General features: G+C 40.0%; 1 non-coding gene across 1 annotated transcript; it reads left to right on the forward strand.

Annotated features, from left to right (window-relative positions):
* Window positions 1-3,454: 3,454 nt before the first annotated feature.
* On the forward strand, window positions 3,455-3,561 carry LOC131247507 (small nucleolar RNA R71). Its single transcript, XR_009171795.1, has one exon. It is a non-coding gene; the product is annotated as a small nucleolar RNA R71 (small nucleolar RNA).
* The last annotated feature ends 5,703 nt before the right edge of the window (window positions 3,562-9,264 follow it).

Here is a 9,264-nt window from a genome sequence, read left to right on the forward strand (position 1 = left end):
TATGTTTTGCAAGCTTATTTTAAACCATAATGGAAAAAAATGAAGTGGATCTAAAGCTCAAGTGGGCCACACGAGAGGAAATAGTAGAGATTCAATGACCACCGTTGAAACATTAAGATGGCTACAAAAGTTTTCTATCAAACCATGTATTTTGGCTTTTCACTTCATCCTAATGTTTATGACCTTATAAACGGTTTAAATGGCATATAAACATCAAGGTGGAGCCAAGTAAGGTTTCAACGATTGACATTTCTTTCTCAAAATTTCCCTCTCATGTGGCCCACTTGAATTTTGGATTGCATCATTTTTTTCGTGTCCTAAAATGAGCTCTCAAAATGGTTGGATGGGTGGATTTCTCACTAACACCGTGATGGGCCCCATTTAGCATCCTAGCGTAGAAACAACCCTTTTACCAAAAATCCGCTTTCTTTGCCACACCCCCTGCTCACCAAAGATAGTACAACCCTTACCATGGCCCACCTTAATATATATATATATATATTAACTATGGTCATCCATTTTTTTTCAAATCATTTTAAGGCATTATACAAAAAAATGAAGCAAATCTAATTATTAAGTAAACCATATCATAGGAAATGGTGGTGATTGATCATTAACGGGCTACGAAAGTTATGGGCCACATGAGATTTGGATCATCCGTGTTTTGGATATCATTATGTAAAATGGTTTGAAAAAATAGATGGACAGCATGGATAAAACACATACATTATGATGGTGGTCACACAACACCGTCTGATAGCTAGGGGCTATTGGCATGGTGGATAGCCAATTTGGATCAACCAAGGTGGGCGGGGCTCATGACTATGGGACCCACTCTGATGTATGTGACTACATCTATGCTTTCCATCCTTATTTAAAGCTCATTTTGGACATGATCCAAAACATGAAGCAATCCAAATCTCAAATTGACCATAGTACACAAAACAGTAGTAAATAACCATTAAAAATTAATCGTGGCTTTGGATTAAGATGCTATATGTGTGGTCTCTTCATTTAGGCCTTTTTGACCATATCAACAGGTTGGATGGAAAATAAACATTCAAGCGAAATCTATAAAGTTTTTAATAGTTGGGATTCAATCACAATTGTTTCATAGGGCTAAATGTGTTAAATTAATATATTTCAAATATTTTAAATGTTAATTAACAAATTGGTTGCTCTAAATTCACTACTTATTTTCCTGACTTCATATTCAAACTTTAAATTCAGATTTCAGGATTTCATATTTTTAACAAATATGCCCAAAGTGATCTTGCTTCTCTATGATTGTATAGTTAGCAGGTACTTAAAATTTCTTCATACACGGCCAATGGTCTGTCAATCCAGATCGTTGATCATAGGATCCATTTCATTAATTAACGGCCAAAATATATAGACAATTACTAGTGATGACACAACAACGGTCAACATGCAATGGAAACAAGCTAGGAGTGAACGGGTTAAGATCTTCCACCATGGAAAATGCAAGCTGATGCACTATTCATGGTGGGTCCATCAGATCAAGATCAACGGTTTATATTTTTCCAACATGGGTCTCATGTGTAAGGAATCCGGTATGTCCGCAAACCATACTTTCGTAGATGAGCAGGATTTCAAAGCATGGTCCGGTAGATTTTATTTTATTTTTTTCCAGGTACAGTGCCCCACCACAGTGGGGACCACGACTGACATCCTAGATCAAGACACGTGCGTGCCACGTGTATAGTGAGGTTTGGCGGAGTATGATCCATCAAACTCCAGAAAACTACCAAATAGTTATTTGCTAAGCTAGACTGGACACGGTTTGGCTAGTCACCCCAACACCAGCTAGGTAGCTAGTGTCAAAGCTTTGTGGACCCCACAATGATGTATGTGTTTTATCTACACTGTCCATCCATTTTTCCAAATCATTTTAGTGCATAAGCCCAAAAACTACTTAAATCCAAATCTCAGGTGGACCACACTAGAGGAAAACAGTTTTGATTGAACATCCATCATTAAAAACTTCATAGGGCCCACTGTATAGTTTATTTTCCATTTAAACTATTGATAAGTTCACACAGACATGGATGAAGGGAAAACACAAATATACCTAAAACTTTTGTGGCCCTCAAAAAGTTTTCAACCTGTGAAGATTCAATCCCCAATTTTCCTTGTGCTGTAGAAATGCCTGATTTTTGGCCCACCTCAATATATGCATGGTATATCTACGCCTTCCATCTATTTTTCCAGCTCATCTCATGACATGAGCCAAAAAAAAGAGGAAAAAAAGCAAATACAAATCTCAAGTAGACCGTACCACAAGAAACAATAGTGATTGAATGCCCACAATTACAAACTTCCTATGCCTCACTGTAATATTGATTTTCCATCAAACCTACTGATAATGTCACAGACCTCGGAATGAGGAAACTGTAGATATCAGCTCGATTCAAAATTTTTGTGGGCCACAAAAAGTTTTTAATACTAATTTACCATTGTTTTCGAGGCGTGGTCCACTTGAGATTTGTATCTACATTATTTTTGTGCTCACTTCATAAAATGAGCTAGCAAAACATATAGATAAGATAGATATACAATACATGCATTGAGGTGGGCCCGCGCTCAAAGTACCACTGACATCCTAGTTCTAGGTCCAAGCCAAGTTGCGTAGGTAAATAATTACAATTGTTGTATTCCTACTCATGGTCGTCTATCTATAGTATACAAAAAATAAAATAAAATAAATCACAAAGTACATATTTTAGAAATAATTCATCAATGGTAAGAGCAATGTTGTGCAGGAAGCATCCCCTTTTCTATAACCGTCATACGAGAATCTATCTTTTGCATAAAATCTGTAATTTCCCGCATTGCCTGAGCCAGCTCTTGTATAGGATTTTGAACCGGTTCCTCTTGAGGTTTCACTTAATTTGGATTTTGATTGAAAAAATCTGGAGGGGTAGCCGTTTGTCCATTCCTCCAACTAAAGTTTGGATGATTTTTCCAGCCAGGATTGTATGTATTGGAGTTAGGTCCAGTAAAAGGTCTTTGATAGTTATTTACGGCATTGGCTTGTTCATTCAACACTCCTCGAAAGGCAGGTATTTTAGGACAGTTTTCAGTTGTATGAATGTTGCAATCACAGATGCCGCAAACAATTTCATTGACCTTATCCTTCTTTCCTTCCATGGCCTCAACTTTCCTTATGAGCGTAGTCACTTTACACTTGAGATCATCCTCTTCTTTCAAGAGATATAATCCGCCTTTCTCCTTTAATTGAGTCGGCCTAGACGTAGTGTTCGACTTTTGGTAATAGTCCCAAGATTGTGTTTTTTCAGCCAAACTGTCGAGGTAGTCTCATACCTCGTCAACATCTTTATTAATGAACTCTCCATTACACATTGTCTCGACCATTTGGCGCATGGAAGATGTCAGTCCATCGTAGAAAAAATTTGTAATGCGCCACGTTTCAAATCCGTGTTGTGGGCATGAACTGACCAAATCTTTGAACCTTTCCCAACATTGGAAGAATGTTTCATCTTCCTTTTGGGCGAAGTTCATGATTGCTTTCCTGAGGGTAATCGTTTTATGATGTGGGAAGATTTTTTTTATGAATTCCCTCTGCATGTTGTTCCATGTGCCAATGGATCTAGGACGCAGTGAATGTAACCACATCTTAGCTTTCTCTTTTAAGGAAAAAGGAAAGAGTTTCAGCCTAATTGTATCCTCAGATACATTAGGAAAACATAATGTAGCTATAATCTCATCGAACTCTTTCAAATGCAAATATGGACTCTCTGATTCAAGTCTATGGAATTTGGGAAGGAGTTGGATAACTCCTGGCTTGATGTTCATTTGTCCTGTGTTTTCAGGAAAAATCATGCATGAGGGCGTACTCACTCCCGCCGGTTGTAGATAATCTCGTAAAGTACGAGGCGGGGGTGCCTGTTGCACCTCATTCTCATCTTGGGTATCCTCCACCCTGGGTGGAAGTAGAGGAGGTTGGTCTTCGGCCATAACTTCAATTAACTCAGGGGATTTTGAGCGGTGTCTAGTCCTGCGATGGATAGTCAACCCCTCAACCAATCCTCCTTCAGTCAAGAGACGTCGAGTGTCGTCACGGGCCCACTTGGGCATGAAAACACTCGCAGCTCTCAATGAAAAACCTAATCCTAAGAAAGGAAAAGAAAATATAGAAAGAAAGAGAGAGTTGGAAAGAAATTACCAAATTGGAGTCCTGAGTTAAAACCTGCAAAATAAAATAAAATAAGTTAGAAAATTTTTTTTTTTAAAGGAGAAAAATAATCCTTTAAAAGAAAGATAGAAGTGAACTAGCTTCTAAAAGAAAGAATTCCTAAAAGAAAATAAAAATTTCTAAAATAAATTAGGAGAGTCCTAAACTAGAAAGTAAATTACTAAAAGAGAATTGAAAAATAGAAAGTAGGGAAGGAGCTTACCGAATTAGAAATTTCTATCTTAAAGGCCTACAAAATAGGAAGGTTAGTTTCTACACAAAAATTATATAAATAGAAAATTTCTAAAGGTGAATTTTGGAAACAAAGTTTAGATTCTAAAAGAGTTAAAATTAGAAACTAAAAAACAAAAGAGAAAAGTTTCTAAAAATTACTTCCTAAAAATAGAAAAATACTAGGATTAAAGATTTTCAAAAATTAAACCCTAATTCTAAAAATAGGAAAAAGTAGAGAGATTAGGAAGGAATTACCAATTGAGAAACTTATGTCAAGATCCTATAAAACAGGAAACAAGTTAGTTTTGAACTCAAATAAAAAAACTAAAGTTAGTGAAATCCTAATCTTAAACTAATCCTAAAATCAATTAATTTCAGAGAATCGTAACCGTCAGTCCCCGGCAACGGCGCCAAAAACTTGTTCACTCCCCAAGTATAGGGTTGTGATGTAGTAATAAACTCGGTAAGACCGAGGTCGAATCCACAGGGACTGATACCTGTACGTTTCCTGAAACTAGGTAGAAATAGAACTAGCCTAAGATGTAAGCAAAATCAAATGTAAATTTAAGGAATAATTGTGGAATAATTATCTAAAACTTTAAGGAATTCAAAGGAAGGAAACTAGGGATTCAGAGGATCCACTTGTAGGGATCAGGGAGATCTTATGCCTGCATTAAGATTTATGGAAATCAAACTGAACCTACTTGATCTGGTTTTCAAGAGATGAAAGGTATATGAATTAGAATGGATTCCATCATCTAACCATGCCCAGGAGACAAAGCAAATAACAGGATTAAACTAATTACCAACCAATCAAAAGTACATGAAAGTTAGGAAGGGTACTATCATCCAACCATGCCCAGGAGACGATGGTGAACAACAGGGCCTCCTGACGTCATAAACATCAAAAGAGAAAAAGAGATATTCAAAGCCATTGCAAACCCCATTGTAATTTCAGTCACAACAGACCATTAAAGACTGAGAAAATATTCTTTTAATAATCAACTTAAAACCAAGTTCAGTTCATAAATTTAAATGAAAAGCAGGAAATAGTGCCTCCCATCTCGCTACAGGCTTCACCTCTTAGCCCTAGCTAAGAGGTTTAGCCGACCATGATTAGTCTAAACCCAAAACAAATAGAAAGAAAAAGAAAACGAAAAAGAGAAGAAGAGAAGAAGGAAGAACTTATTGTCTTTTCAGCCTCCACGTTCCAGCTTCTCTCCCTGACGTGCAACAGCAACCCATAACCGAGCTTCAGCTCTCCCTTCCACGTCCAGCAGCCACGTGTCAGCAGCTGCGTCTCTACTCCCTTTCTCTCCCCGTTTCTCCTCCTTCAATCCTCACGTTCAGCCCTTACCAATTGAATGCCCGTCCCCACGTTCCAGCCTCCTTTCTTTATAGAGCTGTCCTCCGAGAGCTGCTGCAGAGTCCTACCAGAGATAGGTCGCGGAGACAGTCCGCACGCAGCCTATTTACAATGGAGTCGGACTCCCTGTTTACACCAAAAAGGATTACGGCCCTTCATCTGTGATGACTGGTGGGCCTTGGATTGATGTTGGACGAGAAATCCGACCCGTCCATCAGTTTCCCCTCGAAAAACCAGAGAAACCTGATTGGTTGTGGGTCTGCTTCGTGGTGAACCACGAATTAGTTCAGTTCACCGTCAATCTTTCGATTGGACGGTTGAAATCCAATTAAAGCTTTCTTCTGCAAGTCCACCACCTAGGCGAGGGAGGTAAGGCCCGTGGGAGTCCACTGGACGGTCCAGATCGGACCGATCACCTCAAAGGGTGGCCCACAACAATCCACAGTGGGATGCTTCCCGCACAACACAACCCCCAACCATATCATGTGTAATCGGGAACCATCGAATTGATCACGTACTTCTTGACTTAGGAGCGAGCGTCAATTTGATTCTCTACTCGGTATACAAACAGTTAGGTTTGGGTGAATTAAAACCCACCCTAACCACACTACAACTTGTTGATCACTGTACCAAGAGGGATAATTGAGGATGTGTTAGTCCAGGTTGATAGATTTTACTACCCTGTAGATTTTATCATCCTAGACACCGAACCCATCAATAACATGAGCACTCAGATTCCCATCATTCTTGGTCGCCCATTCCTTGCCACGTCAAATGCAATTATCAATTGCAGGAATGGTATCATGACTATGTCTTTTGGAAATTTGACATTGGAGTCAAACATTTTTTTCAATAACGGCAGCAACGCAGAGGATGATGACGATTTTCACGACATTAACATGATTGACTCTTTCGTGGAAGATACGACACCTCTAACCTTATTCTCCGACTATCTAGAGACATGCCTGGCCCACTCCCATGATTTTGATGATGACATGATTAGGGAGACGTGCGCCTTGCTTGATACTGCACCGGTACTTGAAGTTAACCGGTGGAGGCCACAATTTGAAGAATTACCACAAACCGATGTAGTGCCTCTACCGTCTAACCTCAAGCCGCCGAAGCTTGACCTAAAACCTTTGCCCTCTGATTTGAAATATGCCTATTTAGGTCAAGATGAGACATACCCGGTGGTGATCTCTGCCCACCTGGAGAAAGAACAAGAGAGTATGCTCATATCTACTCTCATTGAGCATAAAGGAGCCCTGGGATGGACGATAGCGGACCTCAAGGGAATCGATCCCTCGATTTGTACTCACCGCATATATCTTGAGGATAATGCAAAAATCGCTCGGCAACCACAACGTAGACTAAATCCAAACATGAAAGAAATGGTTAAGGCTGAGGTTCTTAAACTATTGGACGTAGGTATTATATACCCTATATCTGATAGTCAATGGGTGAGTCCAACTCAAGTGGTCCCTAAGAAGTCCGGAATCACCATCGTAGTCAATGCTAATAATGAACTCGTGCCAACTAGAGTCACTACTGGTTGGAGAATGTGCATTGACTACAGGAAGTTGAATACCGTCACGAGGAAAGACCACTTTCCTTTACCATTCATTGATCAGATCCTGGAAAGGTTAGCTGGTCATTCCTATTACAGTTTCCTTGATGGGTATTCAGGCTACAACGAGATAGAGATAGCCCCGAAGACCAGGAAAAGACCACATTTACATGTCCCTACGGCACCTTTGCCTATCGAAGGATGCCATTCGGACTATGTAATGCCCCCGCCACTTTTCAGCGATGTATGCTTAGTGTTTTTTTTGACATAGTGGGGCAATATCTAGAGGTCTTCATGGACGATTTCTCTGTTTACGGTCCATCTTTCAGCAAGTGCTTGGAAAGTCTTAAATGTGTGCTGAAAAGATGTGAAGAAAAGAACTTGGTACTTAATTGGGAGAAGTGTCATTTCATGGTTCAGAAGGGAATTGTCCTTGGGCATATCATCTCGTCCAAGGGAATCGAGGTAGATAAGGCAAAAATTGATCTTATCTCTAACCTACCTCCACCCAAGAATATCAGAGACGTGCGATCCTTCTTAGGACACGCAGGATTTTACAGGCGATTCATAAAGGACTTTAGTCTCCTCTCTCGTCCTTTATGCAATCTTCTTCAAAAGGATGCTCCGTACGAGTGGACTGAGCAATGCCAGGAAGCTTTCACCAAGCTTAAGGGCACGTTAACCACTGCACCTATCATGCAGCCACCCGACTGGAGCCTTCCTTTTGAGCTTATGTGCGACGCTTCTGATTATGCTCTTGGGGCGGTCCTAGGCCAGAGAAAAGATAAAAGGCCCTACGTCATTCATTACGCAAGTAGAACTTTAAATTCTGCCCAGGTGAACTACTTGACTACGAAAAAGGAACTCCTAGCTGTAGTGTTCGCCTTGGACAAATTTAGGTCCTACTTGATCGGATCCAAGATCATTATCTACACAGATCATGCGGCACTTAAGTATCTTCTTTCGAAGAATGATTCTAAGCCCCGTTTGATACGATGGATCCTTCTACTCCAATAATTTGATTTGAAAATTAAAGATAAAAAGGGAGTAGAGAACGTAGTGGCCGATCACCTTTCTCGCCTTAATACCTCTGAGTCCTTTGAGACGACTCATATCAATGACATGTTCCCGATGAACAATTTTTCGAGTCTCTCATTCACCTTGGTTCACGATATTGCTAATTATCTTGCTACAGTGCCATACCGACACAATGGACAGCGCAAGATAAGAAGAAATTTTTCACCGAGGTGCGCAACTTTTTCCAGGATGATCCTTATTTATTTAAATATTGCAGAGACCAAATCCTAAGGAGATGTGTACCAGACGATGAGCATCGAAGTGTCATCTCTTTGTCACTCACAAGCCTGTGGTGGTCACTTTTCTGCTAAAAAGACCACGGCCAAGATTCTGTAGTGTGGCTTTTACTGGCCCACTATGTTTAGGGACACTCATGAGTTTTGCAAAGCTTGTGAGCGTTGTCAGAAATTGAGAGCATTGTCCCGTCGAAATATGATGCCTTTGAATCCCATCCTTATCATTGAAGCATTTGATTGCTGGGGCATCGATTTCATGGGACCATTCCCCCAATCGTTTGGAAATCTGTATATTTTGCTCGCCGTGGATTATGTCACTAAATGGGTCGAAGCGATTTCGTGTCGAAAGAATGACCATCGCACGGTCATTAAATTCTTAAAAGAAAACATCCTTTCTCGATTCGGAACGCCTCGAGCCATCATTAGTGATGGGGGCTCACACTTTTGTAATAAACCATTTGAGAGCTTAATGAAGAAATACGATATCTCTCATAAGGTGAGCACCCCATACCATCCACAGACAAGTGGACAAGCTGAGATTTCTAATAGGGAAATTAAACACATTTTG

Source organism: Magnolia sinica, chromosome 5 (assembly GCF_029962835.1).
Source record: "Magnolia sinica isolate HGM2019 chromosome 5, MsV1, whole genome shotgun sequence".
NCBI lineage: Eukaryota > Viridiplantae > Streptophyta > Magnoliopsida > Magnoliales > Magnoliaceae > Magnolia > Magnolia sinica.